We start from the raw sequence: 19,888 nt of genomic DNA, 5'->3' as shown, positions 1-19,888 counted from the left end.
GAGGCAGGCAGGCAAATAGATGGGGGAGGAGAGGTGGAAAGAAAGCAACTTTAACTTTAAATGTATTCTCCAAACTACCGGCTGGCTTGGCTTGGGAAGTGATTTAAAGAGAAAAATGTCTTCTCCAAGCTGGCCAATAGGGCAGTGGGGGCTTCAAGAGCCACACAATATGTGTAAAAGAGCCACAGTTTGACCACCCTTAGTCTAGGGCCAGCCCTAAACCTGGGACTTCCTGCTGCTCTACCCTTGAGCCATGGTCCCTCCATTTCTCTCAAACTCACCATTCCCCACCACCACAACTTCAGTACTTTTTGATAGGTTTTTCAAATGGTGATAGGCCTATTGCTATAGGGTAATACTGTTATAGCTATATATCAAGATAAGTAATAAAAAGTTTTTTTAAAAAAAGCCCACCAGTGTAATGGCAGCCATGCAGGTAAATGAAAGAGGAAATTATGCTGGCTGTGGCTGGAGTAGTGCAGAAGACAAACAACAAAACTGGCGACCTAGCCCTGACCTGGATAACCCAGGCAAGCCCAATCTCATCAGATCTCAGAAGCTAAGCAGGGCCGACCCTTGCAAGTAAATGGAAGACCTCCAAGGAATACCAGGGCTGGGATGCAGGGGCAGGAAGCAAGCCACCTCTCTGAATGTTCTTGCCTCTCAGCCCCTCTAGGGGTTTCCAGAAGTCAGCTATGACTTCCAGCCGCGCACACCACATGCACATGCAGAACTAAAACATTAAAAATTAAAACTGGTGAAGACCTGGAAGGTGGACCACTGCACAATGATATGTGGAAGCCACAATAGAACAAAACAACCCCCCCTGCTACTATTTGTGGAATCAGTGTAGATCTGGGATATCCACAGACAATAGTCTATTTATGTACCAATGTCATCACCTCTTGTGTTAAAGTCTCCCAGTGCTTTCTCATTGGAAAGGATTGTTTCCCGGTACTCCTTCTCAGCATCATTTGCTGCTCTCATTAAGGCTTCCTAAGGGGAAGCCAAGTTGTAAATTATTTATGTGGACCCAATAATAAGAGCTGCCAAGCCTAGAAAACAAAAGAGAGAGAGAGAGAATGTTTTAAAATGACCTTTCTAGAAGTGTAAAACAGATTTTTGCATTAATATAAATGAGGAAAATAAAAGAGTCCACAGTTGCAACCTGTTTAATGCTGGGATGATAGATATTTTTAGTTAACCCCCCCAAAAAATGTTAACCCAGAGATGAACTTTTGTACATTCAGAAGTTCAGAAATTGTCACACATAGAAATGATAATTTGTATTCACAGGCAATCTGTTCTCCCAAGCACCAATGAATGTCAGTCTTGCAGAAAACCTGGGCTCATTTTGAACTATAAAAAACAGACCAGAAGAAGCCAAACTTTGTAGTGGAAGAGGAAGAACGGTTCAGGCTGCTCTTTGAATCTTTGAAAGAAATTAGCATACCTGGGGGAATTGATTAGAAATTGGTTAGAAATGAGCACTGCGTCTTTTCTGTGAAAGTCCACACATTGTCTCCAGGAGCGTTTGCATATCTGTGACCCGTGATTAATGTATAATTCCAAAATAGTTGCATCAGCCCACCTGCCATAGAATGACGAAGTGGTGACAGAGCATGAGACACATAAATGATTTGTGTTTGGACTCTGTGATACCAAAACACACAGGTTTGATGGTAATGGTATTTACATACAATTATGTTCATATGCATCCAGTATATTTGATATGCTTCTCAGATGCAAGATTCTCGGCAGCCTCAATTCTACCAGTAATAGACCAATAACAGACAGACCTCTAGTGAATCCACACTCAGATCTGTGAGCACTAACTACCAAGAGTGGGGAAAAGAAAGCCAAAATGTGTCATTAAGCAGACTTCTTTTTAAAGCTTGTTGCATCCGAGACATAACAAGACGGGAGAGGGAGACGTTAGCCGGGAAATGAAAGAGCACAAGCAATAAACATAAGCAAAGGAATTAAGAAAGCTTGGGGGGGGGGGAGCGATTGCAATTCAAATAAGATGAAACATTTTAACGTGGCGAACAGAACGTTTTCAAGCGCAAGCTGATCTTCCCTTGCCATCCCGCTCCCTAAAAATAACCCACGGCGGCGTATCTTTTTGTTCCATCTCGTTAAGAGGCTGATGTCAGGGTGCCTGCTGATGTCAGCGGCTCGGTGCCTTCAGTTTGAGCAGGTGGGTGTTTTGCTGCTCATGACAACATCAGCCGTTATCAGCGCTCAGCAGGACGGAAGGGTCTCGCGCAGTGCAAGGTGGCGGGACGGGGCAGGGACAGCGGGGGGGAGAGAGAGCTGGGAGAAGCCGGCAGTCACTTATCTGATCCAGCGGGGCAAAGGCTTGGCTTTTTCGAGAACAAAACGGGGGTGGGGGAACTGCAGGCATTCCTTTCAAGCTGAGCCCCCTTATTACAACCCGAGCGCCCTAAGAAAAGAAGCTCTTAACTCACAAAGGTTCAGAAAGTGCTTAGGAAGGATCTTGCAAATGCGATACTTTTCTGCATTAGGAAGCGCTTTCTATGACTTTGGCTGGTGCGCCTATCAAAGAGGGTTTCCTTATTGTCTGCATTCATGTAACGTGAACGCGGTATTTCTCAAACTGAGGGCAGACAAAAGAGTTTTAGGTGGCCTCCACACCTCCATGAATGCTGCGCTATCACTGCAGCACAGCAATTCTTTGCAAAGGGGGTTGCTTCCACAGAGGCGTTTTTTTCTACCTTGGGTAAAATATACTGCAGCAGCACTCTTTTGGGGAGTATCCATATTACGCCATCAATCCTACCTACACTGTCGAGCCATCCTGTTTTGCTGTGATCCTTCCCAAACCCAGTTTGGTCTGGTCTTTTTGGAAACATTGCAATCAAAGCCTCTGCACATCATGTGGACAGGAAAGTGCTAGTTTCTGCAGGACATACAACGAGACCATTTTCTTTGCTTCTGTCCTCTCCATAATCCCTGTTCCCCCACTACTAATACCAGAGGGCTGTTATTGAAAAATCATGATAGCATTATAATAGTGCAGCAAAAGCTCAGAAAAGAACCTCGGGTGGCATGGGGTAGTGGCAACCATGCGGGGGGGCAGGGAGAGCTGAGGTACATGCCAAGAAAAATGTCACATGCACGCTCTTGCGAATCCCCTGGCATTCCTAGGGACAATGAGAGCTGTGTAGACAGTAGTCATGTGGAAACAGCCTGGATTTTCTTGTCAACAAAAGAAAATTCAGTTGTAAATTATTGTTGTAGCACAACAGTAGTGCAATATCCAGCCACGAATGAATGCAGCCACAGTAAAACTCGTGAAATTTAGATCTCTATGAATTATTTTACTAATCAGATTAAGGGTCCATCTAGCCCAGTATCCTGTTTCCAGCACTAACCAGGCAAATACCACTGGGAAGACCATATAACTAGGCATGAAGGCCACAGCCATCTCCTCCTAGATTTCAGAACCATGCTGCTCCTGAACGTGGTGTTTCCACTCAGCTGTTATTGCTAGCATGTAGATAGGCCCATTCTCCATGGGGGGGGGGGTGGAGTTTGGTGTTTTTAATAGCAGGCTGTAGCAGTGATTGAATTTATGGACACTATTAGAGATACTTAAGCGTTGAAAGGGGGACTTTATGAATTCAAAGTCCTTTATAAATTCATGTCTACCACTGAACTACCCCTTGTCTGTTATTTCTTGGCAGGGATTGGGTGGGACACTATGCATCTCGGGCGAAGCGGGGGGGGGGGAGGCTCACACATGGTTCCTTCTAATGCAACAGCTGTGATGTTTAACAAACATCTGAGTGACATTCACAGTGTCCAAATATCTTTCCTAAATCAATGCATAAGGTCTTTTCAATTGATACTTAGGACAATCAGATAGGATTCTTTCATACTAAATCAACTTGAGATCTACATTTGGAAATGTTCAAAGTGTCCCCACATCAAGTGACATTTCTTCCTTTTTGTGAGCCTCATCATCATCATCATCATTTTATTTGTATCCTGCGCTCCCCGCCGAAGCAGGCTCAGGGTGGGGAGGGTGGGATATCTCCCTTCTCACCCTATGGCTTTGTTAACTGGGCTCCAGTAATTTATTAAAGAACCTTGGCATTTCCTTTAAAAAAAACCCGAAGTATAAAAATGTCTCCTTAACAGACAGAACAAAAGTGCTTGTCTCTATCACAGAGCGCCTAATTAACAAGTGCTGGCAAAATTATCTGAACTTCTTGAAGAAGACTCAGTGCATGATGCTTACTCTCCTTAAATGATGCAGGTTTCATGTATCCAAAGAGAAGTAATTGCTGATGGTAAAAAAATTGCTTTTCCCCCATGTAGATATTGTGCTATTTTAAAAATTGATGATTTCTATGAAAAAAGAATAAAGTTCTGATGGTTTGTCTGTTTCTATCCTGTCATCTTGTGCACCATCAAAGATGGCTTGAGCCTCTTCCATAGCAGATAATCTGAACATATTGAGGAACATGTGTGGTAGAAAAATGCATGTTCTTTTAAGGATATGGTTCCTAAGCTCCTTATTGAGGGGTTCATTTATTTATTTTTTTTAAGTGTGGTTAAGACCCAATCCTCTGTCAGATGCCAGCTGGCAAGATGCTGCCTGAAAAAACGCTGAGATTGACCTCCAAACAATAATGAAGCACCATTACAGCATTACATTACATTAAATTTACATGCTAAAATCAAAGTTTAAGCAAGGCACTGTGAAACATATTTTCAAAAATTAAGGCCAGAGACTTCTTAGGACAGGCAGGTAGGCAGAGCTGGGTTCAGGGAATAGAAGAAATGGAACAGAAAACAGTGCAACCAACAAGCAGCCTGTTTCTTTTTTCTAGTTTCTTTTCTCTTTATCAGAAGGCATTGTTTGAGTACCCAGTGAGTCTATATCCCTGGTAGTTGTCAGCAACCAGGAAGGAAACCAATAATTACAGTAGCTAACTTACAGCCCAGATCTAATGCAAGTATGTACACAGCCTCCCACCCCAACCCAGTGCAGGAAAGCTTCAAGATTAGAGCCTGGATTTGTCATGTTATAACCCATTCCTAACTTCCAATACTGTTTGTATGTATAAAGTTTGAGTCCAGTGGCACCTTTAAGACTCACAAAGTTTTATGTTTTGTGTGCAAACACAGATACAGTGAAATAGGATTTCCTCAATCATTACATATGGGGGGTGGGGCTGGGGGTTTCTTGTCAGGAAGGGCCAGTTAGAGTCAAAATGCATAGATACTGATTATAGCTTATATTGGATTAAGGCAGTTGGTAAAATCTATGAATGAAGAAGACTGCAGATTTATACCCCGTCCTTCTCTCTGAATCAGGGACTCAGAGCTGCTTACAATCTCCTATATCTTCTCCCTCCACAACAGACACCCTGTGAGGTGGGTGGGACTGAGAGGGTTCTCACAGAAGCTGCCGTTTCATGGACAACTCTGCAAGACCTATGGCTAACCCAATGCCATTCCAGCAGCTGCAAGTGGAGGAGTGGGGAATCAAACCCAGTTCTCCCAGATAATAGTCCACATACTTAACCACTACACCAAACTGGCTCTCTGTAAATTGACTCTCTGTAAATTAGCTTACAAATACAAGAGTTGATAACATGTGAGTACAAAATTTGAGTCCAGTGGCACCTTCAAGACAAAGAAAAACTAGACCCCTGGGCTGACTCTGCCACTAGACAAACTAGGTGTTTGCATGGGGCACCACCCTTCCGAAGGGACACTGAATTGGGCACCCGCCCTGTGACTCAGAGAAGTTATTGGGGGCGAGGCACCAGAAGTTAGCCTTGCCTAGAGTGTCAGACAGTCTAGGGCTGACCCTGCTTGACCCAGTACAAACTAGACTTCAGGGACACTGGTAGTTGTCGTTTGTACAATCAGACCATTGGTCCATCTGTCCCTGTGTTGTCTTCTGAACCTAGCAGCTGGTCACCTAGGGATTTTCAATCTGAAATATTCTTTTAATGAGGAAAAACTAGCGATAATCTGAAATCTGAGCTATGCCTTTCCCACTAGACATTGCTTGGAACTCCCATCTTCCGCAAAGCATTGTCACACTGGTGCAACGCTTATTTGATTGACTTATACCTGTTTTTCTTTTAGCTAATGTAGTTCTATGTTTATCTCATTTCATCAGATCTTGGAAGCTAAACAGGGTCAGTACTTGAATGGGAGACCACCAAGGAGAACTCCAGAGAGGATGGCAATGGCAAACCACCTCTTCTTCTCACTTACCTTAAAAACTCCTTGCTGGGAACACCATAAGTTGATTATGACTTGACAGCCTTTACACAGGGGTGGAATTCTAGCAGGAGCTCCTTTGCATATTAGGTCACACACCCCTGATGTAGCCAATCCTCCAAGAGGTTACAAGGCTCTTTTTTGTAAACTCTTGGAGGATTGGCTACATCAGAGGGGTGTGGCCTAATATGCAAAGGAGCTCCTGCTAGAATTCCACCCCTGCCCTTACATACATATGTAGTTCTGTACTTTCCATAGTGACAGATAACTCTGAATGATTGCTGTAGAATGTTTTGGAAACCTGTAGGATCATTTTTGTGTGTGTAAGCACAGAGAGAGACTTTGGGATGTAGTGTTGCAATATGTTGCTTTTGGTTGTGCTGTCAAGAAGTTTCTCTGGGCTAGATAAGCCTCTTTCATGACATGAGGATCCATTCCTATTCAAGAACCAAACATCAGCTTTGCAGCAGTTTTTTTCATGTTTTATCATTAGTTATGATTCTGATTTAAGTTTTGACTCTGCATCATTACATTGTGAATGTGTCCCCTTAAAAAGCAATTATGGCGTAATTCAATTACTTGCTCTGAACAAATTTGGAAAGGCAACCAGTGAACTCAAAAGTCAAAAGGTAATAAACAATGCATGTTTGTTCATGTGACTAATAGTTGGAGAGGAAGGAAAAGAAAGCAGCTGAGAGGGGGAAAGTTTAGGGGGGATGGAGGAAAGGATCCAAGAGCATTGTCTACAAAGCTCTAAATACTCTTAACAGTTTTTGTGACAAGGCTATCCAGATTCTGTGATGACAAAAATTATGTTCCTTGTATAAATTATACAGTTGCATAACTTCTCTTGTTCTGTTCACATTTGTTCTGTTCTGCAGCTTATTTTTACCATTTTACGTAATTCAGGTCTTACTAAGTGTACAGAGGCACAAAGAGTCACGCAAAATACTGAATTGCAATAAATAGAAATTCAACTTCTCGTCCTAGATTCTAGGCAATGGCTACACTGATTTGAGCATGATCATCATGCGTAGACACTTGCTTTAAAAAGCTGAGGGCCATTTAAATGTATTTACTTCATTAATCTCCCACCTTTTTTATACTTCAGGGGAAATTTGTTTAGAATCATCCATCAAATTTATCATACTCCCAAGACGTTTGCAAAGATATGTAATGCTGCTAGTAACTGTTGGTTTTGTCATTATTAGTTGAAAGATTTTTTTTCACCTATCTGGTGGCATTGTCCACATGCCATGAATTTTTGGAATAACATGAGTGAGAAATGGAGGAAAGGGTTAAGGGATTAGTGTACCCTTAAACTTGGAAGTTTTTTTGTTGAATCACATACCTGGTTTTCCTGTGAAATATCAGGAGATTTTTAAAAACCTCATTACAACTGCACAACTTGCTTTTACTTGGTATTAGAAACACTAGATATGCAGAAATAGTTAGATAAGGTCATATCTAAGGTCATAGGGTTTATATAATTATAAAGCTTAATGTATTACAGAAACAAAGCAGGAGTCAAATTGCACCTTTAAGACCAACCAATTTTTATTCAGAACATAAGCTTTCATATCCTCTCTTGAGCACACTTCATCAGACAAGGGGATCAGGTATTGTGAGCTGAAATACAAGCAGTTTGTTAATAAAGAGGGCAAACTAACTGATCACATGATCACATAAAACAGTGTGGCTTGGCCATTTGGTCTGGATAGCCATAAAAGGTAATAACATTTCCTGCCAAATGGTGTTTCTGCAAATCTAGGGTCGTTTTCGCACTCACCTTCCGCCGGCGCGACCCCCCTCTTCACCACGCAGGATCTGCGCGGATTTCGCACTAAACGCTGCGGAGCAGCCAGAAAAGCCGGAAGCTCCCATCGCAAAAGCCGCGCAAACGCCAAACTGCTTTTTGGCGGTTTGCTGCTCCGCAGCGTTTAGTGCGAAATCCGCGCAGATCCTGCGCAGTGAAGAGGGGGGTCGCGCCGGCGGAAGGTGAGTGCGAAAACGACCTTGGTGAATCACAAAAGGACAAGTATATCACAGTTGTAGTCCACCCAATGTATTACAGAAAGGTAACTGTTCCATTTTATTTGATCGCCTATGGACTTCTGTTATTAATCAACTGTGTCAGTTTTGTGTAAGAATTTAATTTTTCAGCATGTAAATAAATAAAATTAATAAATTTATTATTAGTAATTAATAAAATTAGTAATCAATTAATAAAAAATTAATCCAAATTTAAAAGTTGGGGAGTTCTGAAATTCTCAGGAACAAAGGTTTTCACCAGATATAACATTTTGCAGGATACACACAGATAAGAAGGTAGAGAAAAGTGGGATATAAAAATCTACTGCTGCCTTTCATTTGAGCCAAAGCCTGCTTTGCTACAGCATCCACCTGTTTTCAGGGGTTTGCAATTCTGCAAGGTGGAGGGGAACAAAGGAAGGTGCGAAGGAGAGATCCATTGCAGGAACTCTTCCGTTCATGCTTCATTGGATCCATCTCATGGTTTTTACTTCAAAGCAAGTAGATAGTAGTTTACAACTAAATAATTTCATTGGATTCTGAATCTGAAGATTGTAAAACAGCATACACAGTTGCCCACGCCAGTTACTAGCTTTGACCGATTTAAAGACTGCAGTACAGGCTCACAATTTATTTACAAATCTGAGAAAGCACTGTACATTTGAGGCTTAATATCTCCTTGCCTTTACGTGTTGTTACAATTCAAAATGCATTACAGTTATAAATCGTTCATGGGCCCTTCCAAAACATCCAGCAAACTAGGTTGTACTGTTCGTGTTAAAGTTCATCCTAACTTGTTCCACATCTAAAGTGGACCTGCTGCCCAATTCTACATTCAGAAAGAAGCCCCGATGAGCTCAATGGAGTTTAGTCCTCAGTAACAATGGAAATCTTTACGTTATTTTGACAGCCACTCTACCATGGAAGTGTGCTGGGTGACGCTGGGCCAATCATATCCTCTCAGACTAACCTACAAAAACAAGGACAAAAACAAAGGAAAGGAGAATGATGTTGCCCACTTTGGGTCCCCATTGAAAAGGAAAGTGTGGTATAAATTAAATTTACAACAATAAATATCACAAGACCATTTTTTGCTTATCACTTTTTTCTTCTTTAAAAAAATGGGGTAGACCAACCAATACAGAAGGCATGATTTTTTAAAAGAAAAAAAATATGCAGCTGGGTAGTTGCTGCAGGGGAGATGATACCCCTATCGATATCCATCAGCTTCCCCCCCCCTCTTTTCACAGTGCAACCCTAAGCAGTTATACCCTTCTAAATCTCTCTTTATATTTTTATTAATTTTTTTAAAAATATACACGTTAATATCAATATTAATATTCATATATAATTAATTAAACTTATGGAATCAGGTTGTAAACAAGCATAAATACTTACATGCATACAGTGAAATGTCGAGTACCGCGTCTGCTGTATTTACCCTTCTAAACCTAATGAAGTTCATTCTCAGACCTTGAATGTCAAAGAGAGAAAAACTTTTTTTAAGTTTTCAAAAAGTCTTAGACAAGTTGTTTCTATAATCATCATTATTGATGTTACAGACACTGACCAATACATGTCCCCAGCAGTCTGACAGCCACATTCCACATAACATTGCAAACAGCAATGAGAATGTTAACTGGAAAATCTCAGGTCTTGGAAATGCTAATAGCAGACTCCTAGGAAGACTAAAAATAGGCTTTAGCAAGTAGGTAATCAGTATCTTAATAATATCTTGCAACCATGGAACTCATGGAAAAGCATCTCCTTCCCTAATATCTTCCTTCTTCTTCCAGGGAGTCCCCCCTTCTTCAGAGGTAACTGGAAAATCTAATTTTATGTCTCAACAACAACAAATGAAGTAAAAGCTCTGAAATTATGCAGTTTCTTTGCAAGTGGGCAAAATGTTTGATGTTTACATTTTCTGCAGTGAAATCAAGAGTAAGTGCAATTCTTGTGCATTAACATGGCATCAGGAAAGGCTCTCTGTATTAACCCAGCATTTCCACTCTTTCCATGTATTCCATGAGTGACGAATTCCTCTTTGCCTGTGGAAATGCACTGTGTCCATTATGAAGATTTCTAACTCAGCAGGTTATTCCAGCCCTGTGGTGCAGTGTGGCACCTTTGTCGCTCATTGTCATTTGCTCTGGTGATTCATTTGCATTGATCTGTATAATGGAGCATAATCCCAGCTGTTTCTTCAAACCCATCACCTCAGAGTCAGCACAGCATGTCAAAGACTGCAACTGGAAAGAGGATTTTTCACTAGGGGGGAAAAAATGACTTGCCCAGTTCTTAACGGATGAATTGATTTCTGGCAACAGCTGCCAGGAAGCTATTAGGAAGCTGAGTTAATCATTCTCGATTGTTATTGTCAGTCAGTTCCCATATTCACAACACAGAACAATATCAATACTACATACAGTAGCTTTATTTATAGTCATATCCACTGACACTATAATAAGAGCTGCAAGGGGATTTTCCCTGAGATGTCAATATTGAACTCTAGGCAAAATCCCAGTGCCTTAAGGATGTGGCAGAGTCCTTTTAGGAGTGTACCGAGAATGCTTATTGTGTCTCTGGAGGCTCCCCATCACCAGCACCAACATACATCACTTCTGGCAACTCCTGCCTAACTTAATGAAATGAATGTTGTTTGTACAATGAATGTTGTACCTGTTCCCTAAGAGGAAAAAATGTCTTGGCTGAAGCTTTGTTGTTGTTTCCCCCCCTAATTATGGCAACCAGCCTAAGAAGGTAGAATTCTAGCCAGGTCTGTTATGTTCTGCATGGTCAGTGAAGTTATGCAGGGCACTAGAGATCAAAACAGGGACTTTAGTAGTACAAACAAAGCTGCCTTATGCTGTCCTAAACTCTGCTGGCTTGTCACAGGAAGAAGCTGTTGGTCTACTCTCTGTATAATTCAGTGCCACCTCTACAGATGATCAAAGGATTATATTGGAGCTGTTAATTCAGAAGATGGAGGGAAGGTGGTATGGTATAGCCTGACCTCAAGATCTCAGAAGCTTAGCACAGTTATTACTTAAGAAAGGAAATGGCAAACCACCTCTGCTTCTCACTTACCTTGCAAGTTCCTGTTGCTGGGCTCGCCATAAGTTGATTGTGACTTGCTGGCACTTATGCGGATATATAATTCAGTGAATCAAGGGGCAAAAGAGGCCATAGAGTTCTTCCTGCTAACTCTGGCCAGGCTTTTTAGTTCCTCAAATACAGAATTTATCTTAGCTGGGTGCAGGCCTTGAATTCAGCAGGAGCTCATAGGAGCACAGCTCCTGAACCTTTCTGACAGTTCCCCCTCCTCCTTCCCACCTTGTCTATTGAATAGTAGGTGCAGCTGCATAACAGTCCCTAGATGAGCTCCACCACCTATTTTTCTACAAAACGACCCCTGGCTGGGTATAACTGCTTGCCATCCTGAGCAGAATTACACCCTTCTGAACCCTTTGGGTGCAACCTAAGAACACTTTCATGGAATATAAGACCTTTTGAATAAAATAGGACTTACTTTGAATAGATATCATTGTCTTCAGTGGGCTTTAGAGAGTTTAGCATTGTTTATATCCCAGTCAGAATGTGGGAAGGGTGTTGCAAAGGGTGTCAGGATGCAAAGGTTCTGTATTCACTCTAACAATGCAATCATCGGACCTAATAACACCAGCCATATCATCTCAGGTTCATTCTCTTGTACATCTCCCCGTGTTATATATGCCATCAATATCACCAGTGCCCTTCTGCTCTCTACAATAAACAGACAGATCAGTCCTTACTACACAAAGAAAAAAATGGATACAAATCTGACACTAAAACACACACAACAAAACCACTGGGAGAACATTTTAATCTTCCAGGATATTCCATTGCTGACCTAAAGTCCTCAAACAGAGAAGCTTCAAGGGGAAATTACAAAGTGAAATTGGTGAACTAGAGTTCACTCACAAATTCGGAACAATAGGTCTCCCAAAGATGAATAGGGACATGGGATTCTTATCTCACTACAGATGCTAATTTCTTTCCCCAAGAATTCTCTGTTGTAATCAGGCTGATGACATTTTGCATTGTACTTTTGCATCCTAACTCCCTAATCTTCAACAGCCCTCCCATCTTCTGACTGGGATATGAGGGGCCAGATATCTCCAATCCTACTTGTATCTCTCGAAGGAAGCTTTTGACTCTTAAAAGCTTATTCTCTGGGAATCTTGTGTTACTAGACTTAATCATGATGTTTTTGAGAACTTGTCCCATACGGCAAACTTTTGAGTTGTTCCCCTGAGAAACAATGGGAATCAATTGATTCTTATGGACAAAGTGGTATACATGATTCTTCTGTTTCCTGTGCATCCCTCAAAACAACTTTATAAAGTAGGTAAGGCTGCAAAAGAGACACTGGTCCAAGGTCAACAACTGTGTTTCAAGGTCATGTGAGGATTTGAACCTAGATCTTCTAGTCCAAGGGTGGCCAAACTGTGGCTCTTTCATGCATATTGTGTGGCTCTTGAAGCCCCCACTGTCCCATTGGCCAGCTTGGAGAAGACATTTCTCTCTTTAAATCACTTCTCCAAGCCAAGCCAGCCAGTGGCTTGGAGAATGCATTTAAAGTTAAAGTTGTTTTATTTCCACTCCCTCCCCCATCTATTTGCCTTCCTTCCTTCCTTCCTTCCTTCCTTCCTTCCTTCCTTCCTTCCTTCCTTCCTTCCTTCCTTCCTTCCTTCCTTCCTTCCTTCCTTCCCTGATGTTCGTGTCTTGTGGCTCTCAAACATCTGACATTTATTCTATGTAGCTCTTCCCTTTAGCAAGTTTGGCCATCCCTGTTCTACTCCAACACTACTGCTATACCAAAACCTCTACCTTAATGTATTTTGAACTTACAATTTATATTACTGGGAGTGCAGTGAGCATTTCTTTCTGCAGTTGAGCTGTGAGTAAAGATAGTTTTTTTCATTTTTTCTTTCCTATCATTTGTCCTCTGTGCTGTTTAGCATAATCCATCACGCCTCCGCATGCAAGATGAGATCAGCAGCCCCCAGACTCCCCTTAACACCACATTTTTGTATCAAGCAAAATATTGAATAGACTTTATTGGGCTCCTTAGGTTGGTCTGGCAAACCACAGTAAATGTTTATAGTATAGAAAACAATGTAGAAGTAAAGGTGGGATCAGAGCTAAAGAACTCCATCCAGTTCCCTTTTACTGTGTAGTCAAAATTAGCTTTGTTTTCTCCCTCTGGCTTCACTTTGTGTGTAGGTCAGTCAAACACATCATTTAATTATCCTTGCATTAGTAAGGCCATGTTGAGTTTATGTTTCAGTCCAATATATTTCCCAAAATGTGATTGTGAAGTTGTCAGCCAAAAAGGAACAAAAGAGGGGGTTTAAAAAAATGACCAAGGTCATCTTGGTCCACAAAGGTCATCTTGGCACACAAAAGCCTTGTAGTTTCAATTCTCATAAACACAAAGCTCTGTGGCGCAGAGTGGTAAAGCTGCAGTACTGCAGTCAGAGCCCTCTGCTCACGACCTGAGTTCGATCCCAGTGGAAGCTGGTTCAAGTAGCCGGCTTCAGGTTGACTCAGCCTTCCATCCTTACAAGGTCGGTAAAATGAGTACCCAGCTTGCTGGGGGTGGGGGGAGTGTAGATGACGGAGGAAGGCAATGGCAAACAATCCTGTAAAAAGTCTGCCGTAAAAACGAGAAAGCAACGTCACTCCAGAGTCGAAAATGACTGGTGCTTGCAAAGGGGACTACCTTTTACCTTTAAAAAAGGGGGTCCCCATACACATGTCAGTTCAGGAAGGACATGGAGTATTGTGTTCAGTATTGTGTTCAGTTTTGGGCACCACATTTTAAGAAGGATATAGAGAAGCTGGAACAGGGTGACGAAGAGGAAGGTGACGAAGATGGTGGGGGGTCTGGAGACCAAGTCCTATGAAGAAAGGTTGAAGGAGCTGGGGATGTTTAGCCTGGAGAGGAGGGGGCTGAGAGGTGATATGATCACCATCTTCAAGTACTTGATGGGCTGTCATATAAAGGATGGTATGGAATTGTTTTTGTGGCCCTAGAAGGTAGGACTAGAACCAATGGGTTGAAATTAAATCAAGAGTTTCCAGCTCAACATTAGGAAGAACTTCCTGACAGTTAGAGCGATTCCTCGGTGGAACAGGCTTCCTTGAGAGGTGGTTGGCTCTCCCTCCTTGGAGGTTTTTAAACAGAGGCTAGATGTCCATCTGACAGCAATTAAGATCCTGTGAATTTAGGGGGAGGTATTTGTGAGTTTCCTGCATTGTGCAGGGGGTTGGACTAGATGACCCTGGAGGTCCCTTCCAACTCTCTGATTCTATGATTCTATGGCTGCGTGAGGTCACTTAGAGATGTCAGCATCCAAGTGGGATGTGGGAACCCCCCAGAGTTGCAGCTCATCTCCAGACTTCAGAGATCAGCTTCCCTGGAGAAAAATGGCTGTTTTGGAGGATGGACTCTATACCAAGGGTGGCCAAATTTGCTTAATGTTAGAGCCACACACAGAATAAACATTAGATGTTTGAGAGTCACAAGACACGAACGTCAGGTGTTTGGGATCAACATGGGAGGGAGGAAACCAAACAGATAGGGGAGGAGAGGTAAAAGAAAGCAACTTTAACTTTAAATACATTCTCAAAGCCACCAGCTGGCTTTATTTGTAGAAGTGATTTAAAGAGAGAAATGCCTTCTCCAAGCCAGCTGATGGGGCAGTGGGGGCTTTGAGAGCCATAGAATATGTGTGAAAGAGCTCATGTGGCTCCCAAGCTACAGTTTGGCCACCCCACTGAGATCCCTATCCTCCTCAGGCTCCATCCCCAAATCTTGAGTTTTCCAATCTGGATCAGGCAACTGTCCCCCTCCCTCCCTCCCTCCTCTTGAGTGGAAGGTCTGGAACACCTGAATCTGTCTGAAGTGTTATCTGTTGAATTCATAACCCCTGGCTTTCTAGTCACCACGGCATCCCCATTTAACAGGATCACACGTAGCAGAACTTGAGAGGAGGCCCTGGCAAACTGCCAGCAGTCCAAGTAGGCAGTACTTGACTATATGGGCCAATAATTTGACTTCATGTCATGCATTTTTGGAAGGCTACCTAAGCTGATTATTATGACTAGGGATGGGCAAAAGGTAGTCCACTGTGCAAGCACCAGTCGTTTCCGACTCTGGGGTGACGTCGCATCACAAGATTTTCATGGCAGACTTTTTATAGGGTGGTTTGCTATTGCCTTCCCCAGTCATCTACACTTTCTCCCCAGCAAGCTGGGTACTCATTTTACTGACCTCGGAAGGATGGAAAGCTGAGTCAACCTTGAACTGGCTACCTGCACCCAGCTTCCACTGTGATCGAACTCACATCATGAGCAGAGAGCTCAGACTGCAGGACTGCAGCTTTACCACTCTGTGCCACGGGACACAGACCAGGAAATCCCGGTTTAGGGCTCATGAACCAGGCAGCTCTGAATCGAATATTGAATTGAACCCTTGAGCCAAAAACCTTCCTGAACTGAACCGGTTCAGGTCCCCTGGTGACACTCTCACATCACTTCTGGGTGGTACCCACATCATTCAGAAATGATGCAAGCATGTTGCCCCCCTGCCATGCTTGTGTCACTTCTAGGTGGTGTTGGGGGCTGCCCCTGGTAGCCCACATCATCCAGAAGCGATGCGAGCATTTTTGGCCACCATGCTCATGTCACCTCTGGATGTTGTGTTTCTTGCAGTTAGTTTGTGATTTTGTTCAGTGGCTTGAACCCTGTACCCTGTCCTTCCTAACTGAAGACTTTAGACAGGATGCAGTTAGCCAGTGACACAGAAAAAAAACACTTTGCACAAGCTCAGAGATATCCTCTTATTATATCATATGTTGCAATAGATGTTGAAGTAGATGTTCTATAGATGCAAGTCGGCATCAACTCTCTCAGTATATTACATTAAAATGAAGAAGCTTAGGTGTTTAGATTAATGGACAATACTTAAAATCAAACTGAACTCTATGAGCAGCTGTATACAAAAGGTGTCTTAACATGGAATATTGGCTCTTCACAATTACATTAGCATTCATTTTATAATTTTGTATATTAAATATTGGTTTTCTTGAGGAAGAGCTGTGTCCCAAAACGCATTGCAACTTGCTGTCTTTCATAATAAATCCTCATGAACCTTCTGGAATTTGTTACTCTCGACTGTTCTAGATTGTTAAACTTCTTTTACTGCCCAGCTCAATAAACTAGTGGCAAGGCCAACCAAAAGAAGATGTATATATCAGGAGCATGCACTAAAGTGACACTGTCTTGTACTTTGGATTGGACTGGCAGTACATTAAAAGGTTGCAGAAAGATGGGCAACCGCCTCTGTCCTATTCAGTGAGCTTCCTATGAGACTTTTAGAGTATTAAATTTGATGCAGTCTGATGGTGGAAGACAGGAGGGCCTGGCATGACTTGGTCCATGGGGTCGCAAAGAGTCAGAATCGACTGTGCGACTGAACAATGAAACAACGTGCATTGGCTTGAATTTTGCCATTAGATAAGGCATACAAGCCTCAGCTCCTACGGATTTCTGTAGGAGGCTCACATATATACACAAATGCAGAATTTGGTCCCAGTTGAACTACTGACTTCCATTTGATCCATGCAAATGCATGAGGAAAGGGTCTCAAAAAGATTCAATCTCCTGAATAAAGATTGTGCCATACTGTTCTTGCATAAGTGCAGCATGCCATGGTGAGAACGACTCCTCGGGGCATCTGTTCTCTTCTGTTATTTTCCTCTCAGGTGTAGAAATCCTCCTAGGATCAGATTGCAGAGGCAGCAGGTTTGGAAATTGGAAAGTGGGGGGGGGGGGGGGGATAAGACGTCTGATTTTGTAGATGGAAATTTCTAGGGCACCCTGGGATGATTTATTTGCTATCTTTCAGAAGGCTGAATGACCCTAATCCATCAGTGTTTAAAATCTGCGCTTTGGACGTCATTTAAAATATTTAGGAGCTTCATGGATAGGCTGCGGACCCATTTATCCTTGAAATGCACGGGATTCGAGTTTTCATATAGGACAAGAAAGATGTGACATTTGTTCTCTTTATGTACATATTTGTGGGGGTGTAGATTCAATGCATGTGGCATGCTACAGTGCAGTGGTGGGTCTTATAGCAAACATACCTGTATGCTGGGCTTTTTTTTGAGCAGGAATGCACAGAAACGCAGTTCCAGCTGGCTTGGAATAAGGGGTGTGTGGCCTAATATGCAAATGAATTCCTGCAGGGCTTTTTCTACACCCCCCCGTGTGAAACAATAGTGACATCATGGGGTGTGACCTAATATGCAAATGCACTCCTGCTGGACTTTTTCTACAAAAAAAGCCCTGCCTATTTGTTTAAAAAGCAGAATTCAGTCTCTTTCTGCATACCAGCATCAGATTATTTCTTTACTTCATTTATACCCGACCTTTCTCCCCAAAGGAAATCCGAAGCTGCTTACATTGTTCTTCTCTCCTGTGGTTTAGCCTCACACCAACGCTGTGAGGTAGGAGAAGCTGAGAGAGAGGGTGACTGGCCTGAGATCACCCAGTGTGCTGCCATAGCGGCATGGGAATTTGAACTTGGGTCTCCCAGATCCTTGTTTAGCGTTCAGACCAGTGTACTACACTGGCTCTGCAAAGAAGTTATTGAAGTTTGAGCCCACAGTGGATGTGATTAGACCAACCTTTAGAAATAGATGGTAAGCTTTCTCCAGTTGAAATTGATGGCACTGAAAGGTGCTTATTTGGATCTTGCCCAAGCCTGAGGAGAGGTCAGCCATTCTAAAATGCAAAATAACCACAGCATATTTACCCGGCAGTCAGGTTTGGCATTCAGCCACTTCCCTACGAACAAGAGGCCAATGTCAATTACATGAAAATGACATGAGCCCTCTAGCTCACAATATGTTTTCAGCTGGCTGTTGAAACAATTGCTCTCTCCTTGAATCGATCACAGGAGAGTGGCATGGTTTGGTGTGAATTTCAGCTTTTATTCTATCAAAGAACAGCCAGACAGGCTGCCAGTCCTTTTTAAAAAAACAACACAGTTCTGGATTATTTGCCTTTGAAAATAAAGCCTAAAACACAACAATTCAGCAGGTAAAGGTTTTCTTCTGGGCTGGACTAGTCAAGTGATGGGGGAAACAGACATCTCCTTCCTGCAATTGACATTGGCCCCTCTCACTCATAGGGAAGTGGTTGAATGCCAAACCAGACTGCCAGGGAAATAGGTTGTGTTTATTTGTGATTTAGAATGGCTGGCCTCTCCTCAGGCATAGGCAAAATCCAAATATGCACCTTTCGATGCAATCTATTTCAATTGCAGAAAGCTTACATGTGTGCTTAAAACTTTCCTGCTGAAACCAATACAATTTAAAGATGCTTAACAGTGGCTGTATACACCTGGTATTTCAAAGTGTTCATTACTAAGACTTCATGCCCAGAAATCTGGTTTTGGATGCAGACTAAAAGGCCTTGTGCCAACCTCATCAGCACAAAGTTTAGGGGAAATTTGCTTCTCTGCATATGTGTGCCTGCATGCACTGGCAGTCCATCTATCATCATAATAGGTACCCATTTATTTCTGAGTACCTGATTTTTCCCTTCTTTGAAACTGACAGAAATGCAATGGAAACTCTTTGAACTAGGTTAAGGAGAGTATTAAATGGAGAAGAGGTACATTTTCAACAATTAGCCTTGACTGCATCTTTGCATTTAGTATCAACCCTAGCCTAAGCCTTCATTTTTATCTGGCTGGAGTCATAACGCAGTGCAAACATGTACAGCTTTGGGTCACAGGGCTTGGCCCAATTTATCTCTTGCCGTTGACATCTAAAATTGTTGCTTGAATTATAAACAGGTGCTGTATTTATGAAGCAGTGTTCTGTCTTAATCTTGCACCTATCCCAGATTTATTGTTGTCATATCTTGCCAAACTGTATCAATTTAGTGCATTTGTATTCCACCCCTCCCTCTAAGGAACCTGGGCAGTGTTTAGAGGGTTGGATTCTGCTTAAAATTTCCACACACAGAGAGAGAAACAATGTTCATCTCCCATGGCAGTCCTCTACCTGAGGCTTCCTCGGGGTGGGGGTGGGGGTCCCCTGTTCCCCAAGATCAACACTTTGGCTGCAGAAAGTGGGGGGAGGTTGCAGTCCACAGACTAGAAAGATCCAAGCCATGTTTTTATCTTCCTCCATTTTACCCTGATACCAGCCCTGCAAAGAAGGTTAGGCTCAGAGAGAATGACCGGTCCAAGCAAACCTGGGGATCATAGCCCAACCACTTCATGACAATGATTGCTCCATCATGGACAATGTGTACAAGCCACAAAATTAATAAGCACTTTTCGACCATGCTGGTATCAACAGAAGAAATCCTAGCATGAGGGTTCACTTTAGAATGTTTAACATTGGTTGGATGTACTCGTGATTTACCATTATTTTAATCTTACAGTGTGTATGTGCACAAGAACACAAAACAGGGAAATCTCATAAGTAAACACTAAATTGCTCGAGACAGCTAGCACACACAT

This window comes from Heteronotia binoei, chromosome 4 (assembly GCF_032191835.1).
Source record: "Heteronotia binoei isolate CCM8104 ecotype False Entrance Well chromosome 4, APGP_CSIRO_Hbin_v1, whole genome shotgun sequence".
Classification (NCBI taxonomy): Eukaryota; Metazoa; Chordata; class Lepidosauria; order Squamata; family Gekkonidae; genus Heteronotia; species Heteronotia binoei.
Note: the sequence above shows the minus strand (reverse complement) of the source record.